Source organism: Anticarsia gemmatalis, chromosome 7 (assembly GCF_050436995.1).
Source record: "Anticarsia gemmatalis isolate Benzon Research Colony breed Stoneville strain chromosome 7, ilAntGemm2 primary, whole genome shotgun sequence".
Lineage (NCBI taxonomy): Eukaryota > Metazoa > Arthropoda > Insecta > Lepidoptera > Erebidae > Anticarsia > Anticarsia gemmatalis.
Genome location: NC_134751.1, coordinates 7,319,973 through 7,345,631, shown reverse-complemented (window position 1 = coordinate 7,345,631; position 25,659 = coordinate 7,319,973). Strand labels below are relative to the sequence as shown.

At 37.5% G+C, this 25,659-nt stretch overlaps 1 protein-coding gene across 2 annotated transcripts in view; it reads left to right on the top strand.

Moving 5' to 3' along the window:
* Positions 1 to 5,797: 5,797 nt before the first annotated feature.
* Positions 5,798 to 25,659, top strand: part of LOC142974455 (LIM domain only protein 3-like) — a 37,921-nt gene continuing 18,059 nt past the window's right edge. For both annotated transcript variants that reach the window (XM_076116785.1, XM_076116786.1), the window contains exon 1: positions 5,798 to 6,201. The gene's annotated coding sequence lies outside the window, so the exon portion shown is untranslated. The remainder of the gene's footprint in view (positions 6,202 to 25,659) is intronic.

Genomic DNA, 25,659 nt, shown 5'->3' with positions numbered 1-25,659 from the left:
TAGAGTAAGCTCAAAAGAATCCAAAGTTCAATAATAAAGTAGGTAGAGTTTCTAATCCTTAACAAACTATAAAACACACCAGCTTACCTCACTGCAGCCTAAGCCTACCTCAATATGAAAAATAAATAGAAGCGTGCAAAAACAAGCTTCTGAGCAATTTTATTATATCACAGATTAGGTAGTACGAATATTAATAACGCCAGCCAAGGAAAACTGAGTTATGCTAATGAATTTTCCCGGCACCAAATACGTTAAGAATTTCTTTTATTAAGGAAGAATTAAGGGATTTCTTTATTAATACCGTAAAGCACTAATTGCAGGGTAGGTAACCTTCATTTCGTCGTGAAGCCCGCCAGGGACCGGCCAGAGCCGCATTCAGCGGTTTGTTATTTTTGGCTTTATTACGAAACATATTGTGTTTTCGACTCCCATTTATAGCATTCACGGCTGTGGCCTAGTGCCAAACTTAACTTTCAGGTAATTGTTTTCAATTTAGCTTTATTTCCGTTGCAATGTGGTTCTGCATTCTAAAATGAGTTTGAAAATAATATTGTGCCATAGCTTAATGACCCTTCCACTTTTTTTTATTAAAAGTACTACTGCACATTTCACGTTCCGCGGGTGTCAACGATTGGACATAAACACTCGTTAAAGAGCAAGTAATATTGCTATTTTGCCAATTATTGTGATACTGAGAACACATCTCAGCCTGTCGAAGCTAAATTAAGTTTTTGCGCTTGATCTTTGATAAAAGTGATAATCGAAATAAAATCGATGTAAAAACTGGCTGAACTTGTTACGTTCTTTATTTACCATTAACATTTGCATATATTGACAAGTGTTTGACGTGCATGCTAGTGTTTTTATATGTATCTCAACATGGTGAAATTCTTTTAACGACGCCAATATAGCATTTATATCCTGATTGCAAACGGATTATACCTTATCAGGTCTCTACATCAGCCCTTAATGGATGACGAATAAAAACGCGATACATTGAGTTCGTTATAACGAAGTGAACATATCTGGAAACGTGAGTGCGTCCCTGTCAACCAATTACTGTACTTATTACTTATTAACTTTCAACCACCCTTAATGGTTTCCGTATTACAACTTGAGTGAATTGTTGATTTGGAAACTCGGTAGTGTTTTAATTACGTTCACGCTAATCCGTAACCAATTTATTGGAGTATTCATATAACTTATTCATTTATGCATTGATTTTCTATATTTATAGACAAAAGTTGTCATTTCTAATTGGAAATAGAAGAACGTTATCTAAAGTCGCGAATCATAGTAAGATACGATACTGGACCTAGCTGAATGTTTCTCTTACGTCTGAAGCATGTGACTTTTTCAAATGAATACAAGCTCGTTACATAGTTTCAGTAGCAAAAGTAATATAACGAGAGGACAATAGTGTTGTACAACTAGTTGGAGTTGCAGTGCGCTGCTCGTAAGTGGCTACAATAAAGCTCTCGGTACATTAAGCTTCCGCTAGTGCGCCGTTAGCGAGATAACGAGACCCACTGCCCGCCGCACACATAATTTATATCGTCCGAGCTCGTTAAAAACTTATAAAGACGCACATTGTTAGTGCGGCCAATATTCGCGGTTATCCGAGGATATACGAGCGCCCTAACGACTCCTTGCCCGGTTCGTGCGAACCATTGCACAAACGACCCCGTTCCGAGTGCGCGAGACGCCACTATCCGATCCTCCCACCATGATTATGTACTTTGTGGAACATTTTATATTATAATAATGTGTTATATTGCCCGCTCTAAACTTATTTTAAAGCACAAACTTGAATGGCTGAACTTTACAGGCTTTTATTTAATTAAAATGGCCTGTTAAAGCATCGACCTTAAGTTTGTTCTCGAAGCTCGTAATAAAGAACTAGCGCGTAATGGAAAATCCGTGTGCTGATGCAATCTACCGCGAAGCTTTTAGGCCGGCTGGCGAGCTTCGTTTTTCACTTAGTCGATGTGCGCGCAATTACTCGCTTCGCACGAACTATTTAACGAGTTAGATATTTTCAAACCGCCATATTTTAATTAAGTAGGTATTTGAACTGTTTTAAAATATGCAAAATTTAGGTAATGTGAAGTCAAAGGAATGTGTTTTGAATTTTTTGTACTGAGGGAAAACGTGTATATTATTAAATAATTTACAATAAGACAGTCACTCATAGAAAATATTTATTTTACCACCAGAAGTTTATTTACAAAGCTAGAATTTAATTTGGTTTTCAACTACATTTCGTAGACAGTGCGACTCCTTCCTTAGTCTAATATCCATTATTGGACTGGTATGATTTACTTAACAATTAAAAAAGGCACGTCGTACACTACGTATAGACGAAAAATACGTAATAATACATATATATTTTAAAATGGAATCGCTAAAATAAATCATAAGGGTAAGTACACACTGCATCACGTGGACTCTAAAGGTAGGTGTCGTACCGTCGGACGGGCCGCGGATCACGGACTCGGCTAAACACAAATCAACACCGATTCTCCATTTGTTAGACACGGGAATGTAATTATGGCCGGAACACTTGAGGGGTGGGGTTTGCACCGGGGGGCACCACGTCATTCAAGCTTTTAGTTCGTTGCTCGACAACGATCGTTACTTTGGAATCGTGATGTATGCTCGGAAAACTGATTTTCACGAAAAATTTGGTGATGTGTCTTGATCATGTCATTATTCACTCGGTGACATTCATATTGTCGATTGCTATGATTACTGAAACATCGTCTGTTATTCCTGTATTGACCGTTGCGTTTTCGGTTTGCATTATGCTGCAATTTTCTTATTGCAATTTCATCTAATAGAAAATAGATTGCTGAGCAAGTGAAGGATGTCAATATTACTTTGCAGCATTAAACAATATTTTTATTTCCTAATGAAAATGTGTTTATAAATAGTTTAGTCTAGTTTGTTATTTGTATGGTTGCAAAACTCGTCACACTTTTTAAAACGTTTGATTGCAAGTACTCACCAAAAAAGCAATGGAAAATTATTTCAATCTAGTCCCACCTCTTAATAAAGTAGTTTATTGCATAGGAAATGCAATGAAAGAGGCGATATATGTATAGATAGTAAGTAATAGAAGTATGTAGTAGTGGAGCGTTAAATGAAAAACTATGGTTATAGCGTGCGGGGCAGGGCAGGGCGGGCATACCGACTGGGCCGCTGCCGTGACACGAGTTAAACTAAATTAATAAACTTGCACCAGTCTCCGGCTTTATTAAAAAACACTCATTAAAGCAAAGGAAAAGTAGGTGAAGTCGCCGTCGGGGACAGCGCCGCTAATTGCGCCGCCTTTATTGCTTAAATAAAGTTTTAGTGGGGGAACACAAGTTTTAATTAAAAATGTGAGAATAGTTTTTAATAAAGGACGGGCTCGGTGCGCGTATATTGCGAAACTTTAAGCGATGCGATACTCTCAGCTTACAGGAAGTCCGGCGATATAGTATCTTGCGCCCGGGCGCGTTCGTGACGAGTGCGCCACCGCTGCACCGCTGCTGTCTGCTCTCTACATCGTACTCTACCTTCTGCCGGCCAATACTTGGCGTGTCTATTGTTTCACCGCTATCAACTACTGCTACACTAACGCTTACTCTCATTGATTAGTTATCTTGACGATGACGCATTGTATATCATGTATAATGAAAACTGAAACATTACGCTTTTCCACAGATTACTTCCATTGATCCGCCCTACTTGACGTAGAATTATTATCAGGCTTGATATACAGTTATCGGTGCCGCTTTAATGTTATTATATGAACTTTTCTTTCGTTACTCTCGCATCAATATAAAGTGACAAATGGCACGAGTAACAAGAGAAACTAATAATGCTAGTGATTTACGCCGCCCTTGTTATTACGACTCATGTGAAATGTAATTTCGGCATACTGCGTGTACAGTCAGGCACGCACACACGGGAACTGGCGAGTGTGCAATACGTTTAATAAAGGAGGGACGCGGAGTAAATCCTTCAATTTCGCCGGCACACAACGGCGTATTCTCGTTAACCGTGGCAATAAGTTAAACGGGCGGGCCGCCGCTGCCCGCCCGCGCCGCTCGCGCCCGCGCCCGCTCCGTCCGCTTCAGGAAATTAAAAAAAGTCTTGAGCCACAACCGTGTGATTTGCCACTACAATGTTCACTTTCATTACCACGTAAATTCTTACATGTGTGTTGCTTCCCTTATGTTTATTTCCGCATTCAATGTTCTGCCCAATTTTGTCTCTACATTCTTGTCACGCAGTTCTTAACAAATAACATGTATGGACGATTTAATAGCTTTTTAGATATACTTTGTAATACACTTCAAATCGTTTTAAGTAGCTCCTTATTGACCATGTTGTCGATAACAGCTCCTTAACAAGACTTATAGCTTATGCTATTAAATACAAGGCAACATCGATTCATATATGTATATCTGAGAGTTCCATATAAGTGAAGAATGTTAAAAGCATTACCTACATTTAAATTGATACTTTAGCAGCAGTGCAAGCGGTCGATTTTAATCAAAGTTCGTTCATTTCGAACTTAGCTCGGGAGGCTGGGCTTCGCGGTGTAATATAGGCCGAGTGTAATATCTCTCGAACAAAGAATACACACGTTCCCGCCCGGCACGGCTCGACTGCACTCCTAATTAGATGTTCGATGAAAGTGTAATCAGACGTTGGCCGGATCCGGGACGTAATTAAACGGCGCAGGCGAAGAGTGATTTATTAATAGAAAAGCTCGAGCCGTAATGAAATACTGGGCGGACAATGGCGACGAGGGCGGGCGGCCCGTGGAAATTAAATTCTCAGCGACGGCGCGCGGCCGCTGGACATACACTTGCCGTTTCTTTGCGGGTCACCGCCACCCGGCACCCAGCGCTGCTTAATAATTTAGGAGGCTCCGGCGACCACCGCGCGCCGCCGCCGCCGCCAGCGCCTCCGCCAGCGCTGCTCCGCCAGGTAGCTGCGCCACCCAATACCCACGATGTATGGAGGTGTATAAATTTGTCGGCGAGGGAATGTAAAGAAGATTGGTTTCCTAGTCGAACGGGCGCGGAGAAAAGGGGTGGAATTGAATTTAGGCCGGAATTCACTAGCGAGGTTGTGTTTGTGATATTTCTTACCTATGTAGCAGTAGTGGGACGTGACGCACTTGCCGATTACATTTATTAGGTATCGATTTCTGAGGCACATTTGTATGATATCTGCGTACCACATTATGTACCCGCTGTGTATTATTTGTGTAGCTCGTTGATATAACTGTTACACAAGACTTTAGTCATGTATACTTAATTATTTATGTTCCGCTTATTAATTTGTTTTTGTCACAGTTTGCAAGCGATAACAATAAAGTTATGGTTATGATCTGTAGCTAATCTTATTTACATACCTACTGGAATAAATAACTCTTATCTGAGAGTATCTAATTAGTTCTACGATTGCATGCAGCAAATAGAATTAACATTATGAACTAATAACTCACTCATTTCCGAACACTTTTCTGATGACGATAATAATTATGTATCGAAACAAGAAAAAATGCTTGTCAATGTGTCTATATTTGAGTGAGTAAAGTCGCAATGTGGAAGCGTAACCTTAATTACACTTAAAAGCTGTCGGAGTATACTTTTTCAATTAGAGTATTAAAGTGTTCCGACCCTGTCATTATATTAGAGTGTTGTTCCATTCCACCCCGGGTCGGGCGGGCGCCCTCGCGGGCCGGCGGCGGCGCGGCGGCGGCGCGGCGCGGAGCCCGCATCGCTCGCGCGGCGAACGGAGTGCCTCACTTCGCCGCGAGTCCTCCTCGCCGCTATACGTGCCGGTCTCCCTCCTCCGAGGCTCAAACTTTACACGAGCTAAGCTGCTCGCATGTAAACGTTCCCCTGTCGTTTAATTACAAGTTAAATAAATCATTTTAATTGGTCGCCTCTGGTCTAAGGAGATTATCTCACGCTCGACGACGTTGCCAGCGAACTGCCGTTGTCGGACTTTGACTTAGGAAAGCGAATTTACTATAAATCTCTCCGAAAGTGACAATTGTTGGAGTGGACAACTTATTGTAATATTTTATTTGGTGCTCCAATTTCTTGACTGTGGATTTGTTTATCGTGGTTCGAGACGAGAGTGTTGGAGATATATGTTTTGTTTGCTGACTTCGCCGGGAAACACAATTTGAAGGTAAATAAACATTACATTTGCTGAATTCATACGAAAACTTGCTGGTAGAGCAATATCAATCTTGCTCTATCAACAACAATCATTTACTTCTGTTGTAAATTAAGTTACCAATATCATGTTGTTATTTTTTGTTTTGTTTGTTCAACCCTTTCAACTATCCTTATGGAATAAAATTAAATAATTGTTAGACATATATTTTGTGAGACAATATCATGTTAGAGCCAAACTAGCAATTTGGAACAAATAAAAGAAAAAACAAATTGCTTTTGTTATTTATTTTCATTGTTATTACCAGCTGATTGGTATATTAATTAAACAGACTGTACCTTGTCAAATAAAGCCGGAGGGGATTCATTCATTAGTTTCCTGTTTACGTCGTGAATGTGTCGGTTAACAAAGTTGTTGTATTTTGGACAGCTGAGCGCGAGTCCATTGACTAATTGGAAAAGCCGATTACTCTAACAGATGACGTAGTCATGGTATTATTGTTTAAAGTAATTTTATAAACTGTGTAGTGTGTATGACAAACACAATTTAGTGTAGGCTTTAAGCTTTTAGTTGAAATGTATTTAGGAATTTCCTTATGTAGAGCCATGTCCATTTTATTTGCTTCTATTTCATCAATTTATTTAATGTTATTTAAATAGATTGCTTATTTTAATTTTGTTAAATTCCGTTAATTTGTTTATTAAAGTATATGTAAATTTGGTTGTATAACATAATTAGTATTGAAATAATTTCGCAAGATACAAATCACGTAATTGATTTTGCAATTTCAATATAATTTGTATTTTTGTACACATAATATGTATTTTGTGTTGTTTTACTCTTAACTAAACTTTTGCTATGTTAAGGTAACTAGTTCATTTTTTATGAAATTACTTGACATTTCGGCATTGGTTGAATACACTTGATCGGAAACTTGTGAATATTAGTTAAAACACGTCATATTTTATAATAAAAGTTTGATCGAATTACATCCATATACTATTATTTAGAAAAGCCGAAGCATGTAGTGTAGGTAAATGTCATTTTCACGTTAATATATACTGGTCCATAACAATGTCGGCTGTACTTCGCAGGCTGTATAACGTGTCCAGTGGATTAGTAGTGTCGTATGCGCCCTCACGAGCTCGCATACTGATGCCGCCACGCCCGCCCGCCGCTTGTTATTTTAATTATTGTGTCTTAATTAAAGTTGGTAGAGTCACCCACCCCGGCCTCTACCCTCTCACTCCTCCCAATGTAACTCAGACTTGTAACTTATACTAAAGTTGCGTTTAAACTTTGAATTATGCACATTTTTAACCATTTTCCGGAAACGATAGAGTTTCGATATACGACAAACTGGTAATACGTTGTTATCTTGTTTTAATCAAACTTTTGGCTTATGTATAGTCGTCATATATATCGTCGGAAAATAAAACCCCAATAACGAAACGATCGGCATAATTAATGACTTTACCATAAGTAAAAAAAATCTAAATTATTAACTTTCGTAATCAAAGTAAAATATGGATCTGAAATGAAACACCCACTGTTTCACGCTAATTATACTTTAATCTGAATAAGTTAGCTTTGTAATATATTAATTACATCACGATCAAATCTAAATTGCAAATTAATATGCATTAGGTAGAGCCGTAGTTTCTATATTATGTTTCCAAGCACATTAGCCACAGCGGCCATTAATATTATTTTTATTTTCTCTTGTTTCTAACGAATTTAAATGCTTTATAATTGAACAGGTAAAAAATCAATAATAATTTATCTGGTTCTTTAAATTAATTACACAAATTAATTAACGTGAGTTATCTATTTTATGCTCTCATTATCATAATAATAACGTATAATATTAATATGTTTATGTATTCGTATTAAACTATTGCTACACCAATTAAACTCATTGTCAGTAATCGTTTAATCAAGAATGGAAATTTTCAGTGACATTAAATTCAGGTTTAGTTGCGACACCCGCATTAACATTTAATTAAACTTGCATACACCGAATACGATGTTAAAGTGCACTGTAATTATCCATTTAAAACGCAGTCAGCAATAATCATGATTTTATTTAGTAACCGCCCACAGAGGGGAGCTGGGAACGTCGATTACGTTTATTATTAGGCATACAAGAGATACTCATTAGAGGCATCCGTAATGATCCGCTGACGGCCTACGTAATGGCAAACTCTCCGTAATGAAGACACCAATATCTACTCAACCGACAGATGAAATGAACACCAGACGCTATCCTTTTGTTTATCATTATATTGTTCATCGCGAAACATTGTTATTTTTACCAAAGCTCTCCCACAATATAAGAGCAAATTAGTTAACAAATAATCGACTGTACCGCGGCGGTTGCGAATAGAATTCATTTCATTGTGTCCCAATTATAATTGATTTCATTAACAAAGCTTGGCCCATAATTGAAAGTAGGTATACAGTTTCAGCAAAAGGGAGGGTAAGGTAATTACAAGATCCAATTTAGAATTGCCAAGTCTACACTTTGCTGTTAGTTTCAAACAAAAGCTTAATTAATTAAGTCGAGAACAATTAAGTTCACTGCCGTAATATTCTCAGCAATTACGCGGAATTCGACGTATTTTGTAGCCGTCCGTAATTGCCGACGAGTCTCGAATCAGATTGTATCCGACGCGACGCTAATACACCATACATCCATTAATTATACAGGGAACACTAATTGGGAAATCTATTAATTAAATTACCTATTAGTGCATCACGCAATCCCTGAGAATGCTGAATGAACCCGTGCCATTACACGATCAATTGTTATTTATACTTGATGAGATTTACAACTCTAACCCTGTTCAATATTAATTAAAGCTTACATAAATGTTCATGGCCTTATTAGGTGACATCGTTACAAGTAAACATGACTGAAATAGAATTTGCAACATTAGCCATCTATTTTTGTGTTCGGGAAATGAACTTCCATTATATTACGTGTGAAGCGAGAAAGTAGCGCCCACGTCAAACGAACTAAGTGGCCAATGTCACAACATTCAAGCATTCAACACCAACGAGTTTTAAATATTTAAATATACCCAAATTAGTAGGTGTAACGCTGTCTTAGTGAGGAAATCTTTGTGTGTTATCGCACGATTATGAAGTGCTTGTTTGTGCTGTGATCAGGCAGCGCGGCGCGGCAGAGGCAGCGGTGCTCGGTTGTCAGCTTTTGTCCTAGTTTCGGCTGTCAATTTGAATGTATTGGCTCAAATAAATCAGGGGTGTCGTTAGGTGAGCAGAGCGTAGTGGCGGGTAGTGGTGGGTACTAGGGGCAGGTAGGCGCCTGTAACGAGACACATTTCCGGACGTATCCTTCCAATTAGCGCGTTGTGCGGGCGCCGGGCGCCGGGCCGCTGGTCACCGCCCCGTGCCGCCCGCGCCGCGCCGCGCGCGCTCGTTACGCTCCCGCCTCGTTAGGAGAATTGTTTGTTCGAGTATGTAAAAATGTGTTTATTTGCACGTACGCTCCAGGGTAAAAAATATATGAAAAGACCCTTTTAAGACTTTTAATGATTTCCCGGCAAAGGGAAATTGGGTTAGTTATTTTCCCCGGGGTTGCCCCTCGTTAAGTTTTAATGGGGTAGCTAGCTACGACGTAATCAAACGTACTTATTTAAGTTAACGACGTTTACCAGGGCTGTGTACTTTGTTGTCAATAGCAGTTATTTAAAGGCGGACACTACATGTACGACGTACGCGGTTCTGTCATATACGGCGCGCGAACGACTTTGATTCGCAGTACGAATACGAGCATGCTGTCCATAATGTACGTGATACGATACCAATTGCTTTTTAGCGTTACACTTTCCAGGAAAAATGCTTAAGCAGCGAGTAACAAGTTAGAAACAGGGGCCTTCCGGCGCAACTGGGGATACCTAACTCGGCATATAGGTAGAACGCCTAATTAATCTTCAGTAAAACGTCGACGTTGCTTGTTTTTGCCAGGAACTCGACTCATTAGACCGACGAAGCATGTTGATTACATTCTGCAGTGCTTATTAGCGCAAACTCTCATTAGGGGCCACTATTGTTGTAATTAAACAAGAAGCTGCATCAGTACGGATCGGTAAGCGCGGCTCGAGCCGAAATCACCTCTATGTGCACGCAGTAAGGAGCGGCATCCGCGACGTGGCCGACCACCTATTATGTTGTGCGAATTTAATTAACAACTCAATAGTTACACAGTAGAAGAATAGAATGGAGGGGTGTTCTTGTGGTGTCTGACATGATTCCATTGTTAGCGTCAGTGCAAAAAACTAGAGGTTTGTTTTGAAGTGGCTTACGCAATTACGAGGTGGTACTCGGTTCCGGCGGCGTCGGCGGGTACGTCGTCGTCAGCGGCGAGAGTGAGTTTAATTGGACAGCCGAGGGGCGAGGGGGGCGGAGGAGCGCGGGTGCTCCGACACCTCCTAACACTTCTAATTGGCTCGCCCACACTAACAGGAGCTTTCCTCTAAAATGTATACTCATCGTCATTACGTATAATAGGCTCTGACTCCACAGGAACACCTGACGCTATGCCAATTTCTTTATACTAACAGGAAATATTTTGTTCCTAAGATCAAATGTCGCTTGACACTTTGGCGACGTAACCCGGTAGTCTCTGCACTGAAAGACTCACTAACTAGATAGATAGAGATTCTCTACATATTTTAGATAATACATAACAAGAATGTATCTGTGTTTCGTTAACTATGTTACACAGTCATAGTCTTAGCGAAGATTTCAATGTTCTGATTTTGAGAAAATACAAGCCGTATCTCATAATAAACTAAACTCATGCGCAACCGATTTTATCTTACAACAAACGAATAGGGTTATCACTGTTGACTTTATCCTATTCATTCATACATTAACCATTTACCTTAAATCAAAGTACACAATATTTTTGATATGTTTATCTACATATTTTATGTTCAATTGTTCCCTGGCACAAAAGGCAAATTAAAACTGACATTATTTTTGTTATGAATATGATAGTTAAATATAATTATCTCTGTGACGTTATTAGTAGCTATTATCGTTGTTTGTTTTCATTCATCAAACTAATAATTAGGAGAATTCTTTAATTAGATAGTTCCGTTTAAATCGGCGTAGGAAATTAAACAATCTTGCCGATAGTTCCGTATGTTATAGATTAAAAAATATTTGTTCTGAGAACAAACGCCTTGTTTGTTACGCCTGTTTAAAATGCGGTGGTAGGTAAGGTCAGACTTAATTATGTTAATCACATAATTTGAAGGAAAACATTGTGATGATACCCAAATGCCCCAACCCGCAATTAGCTAACGTGGTGACTACTGGTGACTCAAAGCGTAGCCCGTCCTCATTCCGGGAGGAGATCCTTGCCCAGCAGTGGGACAGTCATGGGTTGAATTGATTTTACCTGCTGTTCGATAATAAACAAACTGACTTGCACACACATGCAAATGTGTCAAAAGATGAAAATTATATTTTGACAGTCAATTTTCTTTATGAAATACGGAACCCAAGAAAAATATCACGATCGTTGGGAACGGTGTGTGGTTTGAATTGATTGGTGTAGGTTGATTGGCATCTCACGGCAATTGCGCATGCGCCTATGAAATGCCACGCACCGTACACTGGCGGCCCGACTGACCGCTTATTATGATAACAATCCCTAATTAATATTTTACGAGTTACTTGTTTAGCAGCGGTAATCAAGTAGTTAGTTTATGTTTCATTCCGAGGTAAAGTTACATTTTAAAAGTGTAGCTCGTGGGAATATGATTTAAATTGCAAGGTTATGAGGTTGACTTATAATGATTGCTCGGTAACTTCTACGAACAGGTTCTTGAACTGACTGATCGATCGTATTGATAATTTAAAGCCTGTATAGGTTTAAAATTATGTTTTGAATCCGTAATCCGGAAGTCGCAACTCCAAGGAACTTTCGACTCTCTCTTCCCCAAAAAATTACCTTTATAACTTTTCTGCGCCAAATACTAAATCATATTGCTGTAGTTATTTATCGACACTGAACTCTTAAACTAGTGCATCATAATAGTTTATATTTTCAAAATAATTATAAAAAGCCAGCATCAGTCGTCCTTTGTGGTGTTCCCAGTATCTGGTAAGTGGGTGCATGCGGTTGGTGTCGCGCGGGCTCGACATGACACTTCACGGCCCGGATATGAGCGGCTATTTAATTTCCGTGCTTTCAATGAGCGTTTCATATTCAACTATATAACTCTTGTCAGCTGCGGAGCGTACACGGGAACGTATTGAAGGTGCATGATGGATTGGCGTCTTAAAGCGAACCGAATATCGTACGTTATATTCAGTTTGAAAGAAGATATTGCTAGTATCGACAAGAAAAACGGCACAACTAAACTAATAAATCCTGGCATATCGTGGTTTAGAAACTAAGAGTTAATAATATACGATCGAAATGTTCATTGTTCATGTTTCAGTTATATTTTCCGATCGCAAAAAATGGAATTAAAGTTATAAATACTAAGATAATTAAAAAACTAGTTTCATCGGAAATGGCTTTGTGTTTTAATTGGTATTATTCAGTTTTTCTTAGTGATGTTGAGCACGCTATTTCGGTACGCATGGTGATCCACTGTTTTTAAGCAATTAAGTGCATTCGCAACGTCTTTGCCGTTTGAGACTGTATTATTTCTGATTGTTCACGCAGATTACATTGTTTCGGATCTTATAACGGACAGTTGCTCAGGACGTGAGGAAACCAACGGCTTTACATCTAAGTTTAGCACTTTGAGAAAAAGTTGTCAGATTATAATAATCTTGCTTCGTGATTCATTGTCAGCTTTATTCAGCTTTACGAAACGTGTTTAAAGATTTTCTCGTCACGTGAAAGAATGACAGATCTTCTTCAAATTATTATTAGTAACTCTAAAGGTTATCGAATTAATCGAGCATACCATTATCATTGTGTAAAACATTCTCCATTATCTTTGAATAGAGATTAATTATACAAAACGTATAATAAAGTGATTATAATATACAATAACAATAATTGAATTTCAAATAATTACAGTAATAGATAATTGGAACAATAGTTAATAATAAATAGAAAGCGTTATTGTCTGTCAGTATGATGTACCGCGGAAACACTCGAACAAACGATCCTATTAAACTTTGTTCCATAAAATAATAATTAATTGTTATGAGTAAAGTAATTAATTATCCAATGATTAAAATACCAGTGTGTACTGTTGTTTATGTGCTATTATTTCTTATTGTTCGTATTAAAAATGTATTCTTTTAGTTCCTCTGCCCAAAAATTAAAGTTATAAACATATTTATATATTTAAACATATATATTTTAAATTATAAAACTCTCCTATTCTGTCCTATTGCATTAGCTAAAAATGCACCACATGTTTTTCTTTCATTGATAGTTTTCTAACAACAATCAAAGATAAATTGGCAATTTAAAAAAAATACAGTAAAAAAAACATGAAGTCTACCCAGCATACAGGTACACCATCGTGTAAAGTACCAGGGAACTATGTAACGCAGGAGGTGCATAGAGGGGTGACTTTGCCCCAATCCATCTTGTGCGATAGCAATCAGTGCGTCGCACACTAATACAAGCCAGTGTTTGTTTGCCATTAATTTCGTGGACTAGTCACGTACTGAGCGAACTCCTGTGTATGTTTGTTGACGTGCTCCCTACTATAATTGCTATACAAAAATAACTGTAATTAAATGTAAACAATATTAGTTACCAGTTTCTTCTCACAATTTGTGCGGGTGAAAAGATTTGCCGGTATAATAAGGATCCTATGTGTTCATCAGGTTGGAAATATTAAATTTCCTCAAAATATGCTCAATATTTTTTGCGTTATAAAGTAACAAACTTACATCCATTGTCACAAATTCTCGCATTTATAATATTAGTAGGATTTATTTATATTCGTACATTACCATCTGTGATAAAAGTTGTTTTATAGTTCAGTTTAATGCTAAGACAGTACCCTAGGTAGGTTCTTTAATAAACCGACATCAATCATTTACATTATGATTACATTGCGTATTCAATTTCAATAAACTGCTAGTCACATGTTAGGTTTATAAAAATCCCTTTATGGTTTTGATATTAGGGTTGTTGCAAAGTACATTGTTTTAACTGACTTTATTAATCGTCAAGTTATGAATAACAAGCTACAATTAACATAAACAGATAGAGATTAACTTCTAATGTATTTGATAGAAAAAATATCCTCTTCCCACACAGTATTAAAAGTTATCAAAACTAATTCAGACGGCTAATAAAAATATAATATATGATACCACAATCCCACCTACACTACTTAGCTAGTGTTATCTTTAAGAAAACTAATCACTTTATATTATACAACAAACAACCCTGAAACTGGATGCTCATAATTCTCAGATCACAATACACCTCGGTATTAAGCCGACGTTACCGCCTCGTAGAGTCGCAGGGTAGAGCCTGTTGTCTCGCGATAGCATTGTGTCATCACCGTTATCAGCACATCAGCCATCGAAGGGTAGCCGCCGACGCACGCGCCGCTACACAAATAATAGTGAAACTTTATATTTTATTACACCCCTCCCTTCTCTATCAACTATTTATTAAACCTTAGGGTAGGTTAGTAAAGCAAATCATTAAAAAACAAACGCCAGACTTGAATTTTTTTTTATAAACACAAGGTGACATAAATACACTTCGTGATCAAAGAGTACGGAAAGAGTAGCCCGAGTTAATTGCCTAGCAACGTAAACAAGGGGAGGGTCAACAGATAAGACGCACACTCCAATACAATTCTAAGATTATAACAAAATGATACAACACATTCATATCACAACTGATAACCTTATGTTTTGAGTGACAAACCAATTTTATTCTCGACTGCCCCTCTCGGGCGGCGGCCCGCGCCCCTCGGACCGATCAGACCTTATCCAAATTGGATCTTGAATAATAAAGAATCGGGGCGATTGGATTTTATTCCTTAAATTCAATTAGCACACGAGGGTCGTATGTGACTGCAGACGAAAGATAGAGGCATATTATCGTATTAAAAGGGATCGTGAGGGTATATTCGCTCGGAAAGAAACTGTCTAATCTACTCACACTTGCGAACACTGAATGCGTTTATTTTTTTAGAAAAATATTTGTTAGTCAGTACACAACCAGTTGCGGTATTAAAAATATGATTTATATTATAACATTGAAAAAAGGAACAATCACATTTCGGCAATTTGCTACTTTTCAGACATGTCAAACTCTACTATTTGTAGGTAAATCGAGCTTAGACTAAATGCTAGTTAATAATGCAACGAGTAGATCTTGAACCCCTTAACCTTTCGATCGCAGCCTGATGCCCTATTCATTGGACTATTTCCGTCTTACAACGACTAGAATCACTATTTATTAATAAAACATTTTACGATTTCATGCAACCGTTACTGTAAAATAACACACTGATATAACCCAAGCTTTAAAGTAAGTAATAATACTTTTGTTAACGAAGGAAATCGAACCGATATAATCTGTTATTTGACACTTAATACATTATACGTTATAGCTTAATCGTGAGAACGAACTCAGCAATTCAGACCAATAGATATTTATTGTTTAAATCCGTTTTACGACTGAGTGGGTTGCTATTTCGTGTATCAATTTAATGTAAAATATATATGCAGAGAAACTTTTAACATTATAGAGTCCGTTACGTGAGATGTAAATGGATTTTAGTGTTGCTAACAGATCTAAACTGGATGCATATTTAAATATTGATTTTATAAATGCAAATTAAATGGCATTTAATAGATTTTATATTAAGTGGCAATGAAAGTAGATCATCTAATGCATTTATAAAGTTGTATAAACGTTTTAAAATGAGACAGATTATAAAACGGCCAAGTTTTATGATTCGTAGAATAGTCGTCGCAGGCGCAGTTCAAGTTCTTTGTGGGAAAGTTGGATTATTGAACGATTAATTGTAATAGAATTAACATCATAATTGTAATAATAAAATAAAAACTGTCTCTACGTAAACGTTTCGTGTAAGCAATTGCGTTTCGCAAACTATACAATAAATAATAAAGAAACAACACAATCAAATCACAAACTTTTAATATATACACTCACGTCAACCATTATATTATTATGACAATCAACTAATGCACAATATTAATAACGGTGTCATGTAGAATAATCCGTGAGTGAATCGCGGCATCACACACTACCTGTGCTCCATTAGACTGAATGTGTTAATAAAATAAATTGCGATATTATCGCCGCCGCGTTTGACATAAACATCGAATTCTACTTAAAGTAATGGAAACGATTTAATGCAGCCAAATCAGGGCGAGCGATAAGACCAGTTTCCTTACTAATGTTCAACAAATAGATATTAATTTTTGAAATGTTCGCCTTTGATATTGTTATGTACGTTTTATTTAAATTTGTGTATATTTAATCAGTGTTACTTAACATCGTATTATTTCGTAGGTATAATATATTTTTAATTAAACATCAGAGTTGAGTTCCTTCTATGGTGCTTTTAGATGTTCTACATTTATTCTAATGCGAGGCACAAATTAGAAACATAATCTCGGCAAACATAATATATACAGATTTCTTAAAAAAAATATCATAATATTATAAAATAGGGCCTAGAAAGTGAATCGGAAATATTATAATGTACAAATAAGTGGGCATGTGACCTTTATGCTTACCAAGCATCTCAGTTTATAAATAAGTTAATTAAGCAACGTGAGATTTAAAATTTAAAATTATACGTAATTATAAAGTCAATCTACTTATTACGTTTAAGCGGACATTGTTTAACCAAACACGCCATTTAAAAACAACGGGCCGTATGAATAATGCCAGTAATAAAATGTAATTACTTTATATCGTTTCGTAATACCCGGCTCTAATTGAAACCGCATGCTTATCCGCTCGCTAGTCACACATAATAGATTGTTCGAACGTTTTTGTCTATTACATGACTCTTAATGTACCATATGGTAATCATTAGTGATGGGAAAAAAATTCAAAACACGAAACATACATTAGACATTTTATTAAATTCACACGTCATAAAATCTAATTTAGTTTCGGTTTTAGCTCTATGTAGAGGTACAGTGTAGTCAGTGAGTTAAGTTTGTAAAGTTGCATGCGAGTATGAAACGCTTTCTTTACAATTTTTGGAATCATTTTAATACTAAAGACACTTTTAGAGATTTTGAAATATATCTTGCTTAGATTTAGAAGGAATCCGTGATGGTATCCGTATTATCCGTACGATAACTTAGTAGAGAGTCTTCTATGCAACGCCTGAGCTCACAACATATAGAATTTAGAGTATCAGTGTCCAGTGACCCGCAGCCCTATACAGCTGACTGTAGCCTAATGAATTCGGCTACTCTATCTTGGAACAACTCATAATTTTGAACTATAATCCAACAAGATCGTGCAGGCAAAGGCTCTCCACTGGGTTGTTGGATTATAGTTCGATACGAAATCTTAATCAAGTACCAAGTTAACGAGTTATTGTTATAACCACTGATTGGCGATTGACGACATTAGATATTAAATTAGTTCACACGCATACACAGTCACGCAAGTTTTACTTCATCACGATACACCTCAGCACCTTAAAACACTCACTTACATATTTTTAACCATATTCCTGTTATATTAAACAAGATTTTTCATACATTTAATACAAAATTGCAACTGCAGTCGAGGGAACAAGAGAAACTGATTTAGTAAGAATCTCAAGGAATATAAAATATTTAAGCGCCTAATAAAACCAGGATGAAATATGTCTTGCATTATGAGCTGCATAGAGGATATTTTAAAGGTTTAATTTCACTGCTATATTACAATACTTGTACTACTTTAACATTATTGACTTAATCTCTGGAATACACTAATGTTATAAACAAACAATATAATGTTATATGATGATATATTAGTTGAATTTATTACCACCGAGCATTATCCAATATTCATAACGCTGTCAGCATATAGGTAAGACTGTAAGCGGAACATAATTAATAAAGCGCATGTGTCGCCGCCTAGCGGCAGTGTCGTGAAGGTGCCAGGAACCGAGGACGAGCGTCGACGCCACCTGCTTGATATGAACGCCAGATTAATGTTTTTGCACTTTAAATTGCTCCAAGTGCAATATTGAACCTAGGAGTCTAATAAAAGCCTGCTTCCTGCCACTGCGTCAAGTTTGTTATACTTACTACTTTTGTGTAACACTGTATACCTAATTGTATACCTAATTGTTTATTATCTGTTCTAAATAGTATGAAAAACTAACATTTAGACGCCACATTGGATAGTTGGTTTTTCACGGTCATTTTATTTTCAGCTCCTTAATGGAAAAGTGTTACAAAACATAAAAAAATTAGGAGTCTACATTGCGCTAGGGTCGTCCCCTATCTCATGAGGATCGAGTACCGCCACCAATGCGTTCTGGGTACCAGTCGCTTCCATCAACACACCCCAATATTTTGAAAATCAAATCCCCAATTTCCAATTGTCAATTCCCAGCGGCGGGGGCGGGACGATGAATGACAGATGTGACAGTTATTCTAACTTAGTTAAAGTTGTTGTTTTAATACGCCAATAGAAAATAAATATTTACAAAAATAACGTAAACTTGTAGGTAAACTTATCCAAATGTGAATTTATGCATAACCAAGTAAATACCAATTTAAAATTTACTGGGTGGTGCACAAATTCGTTATTTTTCGGTTAAAAAACCAGCAAAAGCAATCAACTTAATACATATCATAAACATAGCCTGCGCGTTCTGCTCGTTATTCGCGTATAAATTAAAGTGCACAGTGTTACCGCTTCGGCGTCGCTCTTAAATTGACTGTCTATCAAATCGTGTTTCCTACGGGACGGGATGCGAACCGGCGCGCCCTTTGCTTTCCGCCACAACACTGGCCACTATGCACTCGCGTGATATTAGTTAATTAAACTTTAAGCTTAAGGGAAAATTTAATTTCCGGAGCGGCTCCAAGGGATTATGTTTCTCGTATTTTTATTTGTTATGATGCCGACGTTCTTTAATGCACTGCTTATAAAGCTTCTGTCCATTTATTTTAAATTAACACTAAATTCTGTTCGGGCTTAAGATTGCTGTTTAATGTTTATTTTAAAGGAGTGGACGTAAAAAAGGTAATCGAAGCTTAGTCATTCTGACTTTTGATATTCTCGTACGGTAAGTAATCAATTAAACGGAGGTGTCATTGTAAGTAAAGAGCGTGTAGCGGAGCGTGTAGCGTGGCGAATAAAGCGCGTGTGTATGCGGAGCGATGGCGTGCGGCGCAACCTTAAAAGCAATATCCGGCGCCGCGCGCGCCGCCCGGAAATGAACCGGAAACGGCGGTGTATTAAGCCGCAGGTACCAGCCCTTCAATTTATAAACGCTTGCGGGCACACTTCAGCCTTTAGCCGCGTCTATTGGTGCGCTACTCTCCGCTCGTGGATATATCCGGCGCTGTTAATTTGTAACTTGCACTTTATACCTACCAAGAAAAACGCTTAGACACTCGGATTTAGAATATGAGAACGCGCTCAGTTTTAATAAAATCTTCAACTATGTTGAATACAAACATAAAAGAGACAAGACTTATTCAAAACATAGACGAGGACAATATCTAAAATTACATTCTCTCGGCCTGAACTAACAGTGAAATGAAATAAAGTCCGCAAACAAAAGTTTGCAAATCCAATATGATTTGGCGCGTCGGTAAACATCGGCAGCATCCCGGTGATATCGCGAACGAATAACATTAAACTTTGTATGGATTGAATGTAGAAAACCAATTTCGGTGCTCGGCGAGTGCGAGCCGACGGGATGAGGGTGTCAGAACGCTTTGACAGCTCTCTGATTGAAAAATACGGAAACCTGTTTATGGAGCAAGTGAGCTCCCGTGCGCGAGCTGTGGGTCCGACACTCACGGATCACGTGGCGATACTGACGAGCAGTTCCCAACACCATGACACGACATACATCACCACCTATTTTGATTAAATGATAGGTACAAAATATAACGTTCGTTTTCCTTGCACTTACCGCAAACCTGTTAATTTCATACAGAGAACACAATGGCGGTTTTATTTAATTTGCATCACTTTTCGCAATTGTCATGTGGTTGTCAAAAGCCGGTGTCGGCATTTGTGCTTTTTGCCGAAACTGTTACATTAGCGACATCACAACACTTAGGCCCATTAGCACATGGTTAAGAAATATTTTCTTATTTGTGTTAATGGCTTCAGATGACATTTGTATGTAATTTTATGCAGCAAGCCCAAAATTTTAATATCTTGGGCGTCAACTTCAATTTATTATTTTAAACAGTGGTTTATGTTGTTGATAAATATTTAATATTTGATTGGGTTTCTATAACAAATTAATATAATAAAGGATTACATAATGTAAAAACAGTTCGGAACTCAATTTAACAAATTGCGCAACTCATCATTTTTGTTATAAACTTGTCTCAATATATTTCAGCTTGCAATAATGAATAACATAAAAGTGCTCGCTATATTTAAAACCTTCCTCAAGGAAGCGCGCCAACAGCTTAACCCGTTGCGGATTTAAACATCTTACTTAGCGTTCTCTCGCAAGAAGAACCGGCTTTCGATATAAAATCAGTGATGATAAATGATCGAAGAATTATGCACGTTATGAAATATCTCATAAACAGGCGCTCCCGAAACGATCTAAGCCCGATATATCACGAATTTGGACATCAGCAAGCAGCTATTGGAATTCTGCAGATGATTTTCCTTAAGAATTTATACGCGCGGACGAACGAACCAATCGCAGCAAGGATTTCGGGATGGGATATGAGATCTGCGATTCATTTAAAATGGCGAAATTAAACGTCTGCAAGATTACCAGTTGGGTCGTTTGGGGATTACACAGAGATAACTAAGACGTTTATTGAACTACTTTGAGAAACTTTTATTAAATTTATGTCTTATCAGTTCTAGCGGATCATTTAATAGGAAATATAATTTACAGTCTTTCGAAAGGACTTTTAGACTTCATGAGTTTGATTTTAGTTTATAAGTTAATTGTTTTTTTTTGTATTATGAGTTTAAATGAAGAAGTTTTGAATTTAATTTGTAGGTGCTCCATTGTAGTAACTGTTTGTTCTACGTTCTTTGGTATCTCGGTAATACATTTTGTCGCCATATAAATTTTCGTAATAGTTTAAGCATATTAGCAAGCATAGACGTCAAAAAAATCCTCCACTTATTTATACTTATCAACATATCGGTAAAATTGTAAGTTCCTTTCTATTACCATTAAAAAAATACTGTCCTGACATTAATAGAAAGATAAAATACCACTTTGGTAATACATACACAAATTAATGACCTTTGTGTACGGGCCTTAAAAAGTTTGTATTCGTATTGTAGTACTTAATCAATGTTTTGTACTTGTTCCATTCTATGATCAAGTTTGAACAAAAACTTAGATTTAATATTTAGTACGATCATTAAAAACATATCCTCATTAAGGAGCATGCAAACAACACGAGCGTTAAAAATTATAAATTTAGGCGTTTTAAAAAATCACTTTAATGAGTTTGGTCATGTAATAAAGCTATTTATAATAAATTAAGGTATTGTGTGAAGCGTCGTTCACGAGTAATGTGCATGCATTTAAATTACGCTCAAATGCGCCATGTGCGCCGCTTCGGTACGGACTACGGTACACTGTAGAGCCACGGAGAGAGGGCTCGGGGTTGGCGCGCCGCAGAGGGTAGCATGCACTGCCGATTAGCTTTTATATGCCAAAATATTTTTTTATATGTAGCGCAAAACTAAATTGACCTATTCTAAGGTACTTGAGTTCAATTAAAAATACGTCAATAATATAAGCAGATATAAGTAATTTAAACTTTTTCAAGGCGAGTATTAATTAATATCGTCAAAGAGGTTGAATAAAACATTCAAATACATGTGTTTGCGAGTGAGCATTAAATTAAAACGTTAAAGCTGTCTCCGATTTCTTTCGAAAGCGCCGCACGAAACTCCATTGTGCTCAATTGAATCGCGTCTTAATTACAAAACGGGTGAATATTTAATTAAAAACTTTCCGCACGCGAGTAATTCCTTATTCCATGTATACGAGATTGAGTCAGCGTCGATTCCTCTTTTCTGCGAAGCCGTCGACATTCGACAAGGGTTTTTAATTGAACGTCGACCCATTGTGCTCGTTAAAGCGATTCTGAGTTAATCACCACGTTTTTCGTTCGGCGTAATGGAAGAAAGTAATTATCAATTAACTGCTCGATAATGGATTGCGGCCGCTTATCCACCGGCTTATCTCGACGTGTAACGACCCACTCCCCGTTTTATCTTTTTAATAATGAATTTAAATCATCAATCATTTCCATGGTTTGTGTCAATATCGGATATAATGTTGTTGGTGGGCGGCGCGAGCCATTTGTGTGCCGTTGGTTCCTTGCCAATAAAGTAATTAAGTCGGATATGGTAAAAAGTGCGTTGAACAGTGAGGCGGAGAGTGTGACATTAGTTGAATATTTGGGCGCGGCGGCATGTTGCGGCGGGAGGTGGTTTGTTGTTGCCGGCACTCGGCAGTTGTGAAAACGTGAAGCGCCGGCAGATGACGTGATATTGTGCCGTGAATTAGCATTGTAAATGCAATCACAGGTGTCAACCCGACACTCGCTCGTCGAATTTATGCACCTTCCGCTTCGACCACTATGAATATAACAATTTATAATCTATAAATAACGATTAACATCTACCACCTCACGTTTAATGAAGTCATTAATTTATTCGTTTATTTCAAAGGCTTCGCACTGAACACGATGATGTAAACATCTCGGCTAATACCTTAATATGTAGGTGGAATGGTTCTACGTGTCCGTTTCCGTTCCGAACACTAATTTGCCTAACGAGAAGAATGTCAAGTGACAAGTCTATAAAGTTTTACATCAATCAGAATTATCGGCGTGGAAACCGGATTTTGTTATTGTGTGTTGTCCGACAAAACAACCATTAAGCGGATTAAACATGTACGGAACCAATTAAGGCCTTAAAAGCCGACAACGTTACTTGTGCGGCGGTGGGGCGGCTCTGCGGCGCGGCGGCGGCGGCTGACAGAACGCCGCTATTAAATCTCATTAAAATACCTAGTGGACGACGATCACGAACACTTATTTACTGCACTGGAGCTAAGTTATTGCAGCTTAAGTCAACGTAACAGCGTACAATCAGCCCCGCTCGTCTCTCGTTAATTAGCTACATTATCGCTGGATCTACGCGACGTGTAACAATGACAATTATGTGGGGGAACTGTACCGCAAGCGATCTATACCCATTATTATGTATGTACTGTACTTCTAAGCACAGCGTTTAAATGAACAGTAGGGGCTCGTTCACGAACCCTTCGTTGCAAATAAATTATACCGACTTACATATAATTAACGTCTCGGAATCTTAGCAAGCCCTTTTTAATAAATATTTGTTTGTTGTACTATTTTTGTAATCTTAAACTTAATGTATATTTCAATTCTTATAAGAACAAACAGCTGAAGTTATATTTTGTAAACAAAAAATAATTTTATTCCAATCAAGTTGATATCAATTGAATTAAAAGCTACTTTTCAGAATATTATCATCAATGCGGACAATATTAAATTACTTTTGATCGAAAGGCTTCCCAATGAGCGAGTCATTTGGAATAATGAGCGTGAGTGGGCAAAGAATTTCCGTCGATATCTGCCTTCATAACCTTCATGGAATAACTTCCAGGAATATAATATATAATAAACCAAATTAATTATGAGCTTTTTTGCTGAGCTCTTTGGTGCAAGAGCTGCAGCTGACGCGTATTTCAAGGATGTTCTGTTGGTTTCAAATAAGGATCTTGATTCTAAAATGACTTGCGTTAGTTGCTATATCTGTAAGTGTGTATGACACTGAACTTCTCTTAAACGACTGAACCGATTTTGATGAAATTGTTTGTGTGTGTTCAAGGGGATCTGAGAATGGTTTAGAGTATTAAAAAAAGTTTAAAATTTTCAAATTAAAGACGTGTAGACAGGACAACGTCTGTTGGGTCCGCTAGTACAATTATAAAGGAGTAGAAAATATAGCAAGTCATATGGACGTCTACGTACTACGTCTACTTCCACCGCCACCGTGGCGTGCAAACCCTAATATATAATTAGAACATGAAAGCTAATCAATGGCGACGTTCACACAAGTCGAGTGTCACGGATAAATTCATGGCGTGAAACACACCATTACGTCCGGCTACTCAATTATAAGTGTCCGCCGGTACCCGGCCTGTATGGCGGCGAGTTTTATGTGCTAAATTATGCAGACTGTCTGGGTTAATTTGCGCAAATTACATTTCAAGCGGCGGTTTCGCGCCTCGCCCGACTCGTGGGCAGATTAAAGAACGTTCGATTTGGTACACCTCGCAACATTAATTGTTGCTTTATAGTGTGGGTGGTAATCGCTGCGGTTTGGAACATCGCAATTAGAATACATTAAGAACACAAAACAACCGTAGACACATCGGTACTTATTACAATACAGGCACAAGTAAATGTCATGGCAAACAAAGCTTACATTTAAATTACACAAGCGGTAGGCAGCGATGACTGGTAAATGCATAAAAATAAAACGCATGCCAATGTTAATACATGCAAATCTAATGTCACAAATAGGTTAACTAAATCCAAAACAAACTCATCGAAAATGTATTCTTTCCATGCAAGTATTTTTAATTAGACATAGACAAATGGAAATGTAGAACAATAAACATGAATGGTAGTGCATTACCGACAATAATGAATATTGCATTAAAACCTTACTCTTTGTTATCGGCTTCATGAATAACGAATTAGAGTTCAAGTCGAATAACATTTAGAAACATTGAATAATACGCAAATAATCGTAGATACGATCAAATCGGGCACGCAACGTCGCGAGGCAATAAAGGTAATGTAGGCAAGGTATTTGCCAATATCCTCGTGGAGTGGCCCTCCCAAATATCTTGAGATTGTATTCCCCCTACATAAAAATTGTTCCGGAATAGAGATACTACCCGGATAAATATTCAATTTCACTACGGACGAAAAAGATTTGATACCTTTTGGTACCTACCAGGTTTATTGGATGATAGCCTTTGGAATGGTGTGGATAATCATATTCATAGTTTTTCGACAAAATATAGATGAGTTTTTAGATGAAAATAGTTTTTGTGCGCGGATGGTGACCTCACATAGCAATACTGATCTAAATTCCATCACAAGCCTATAGGTGACAGCTATGTTGATTTTAACACGATTCTTGATCGAATTTGTTGGGGATCATGCAAAAACGTGTGTATTATAATATGGATGGATATAAACTGTGTTTATAATTGATGC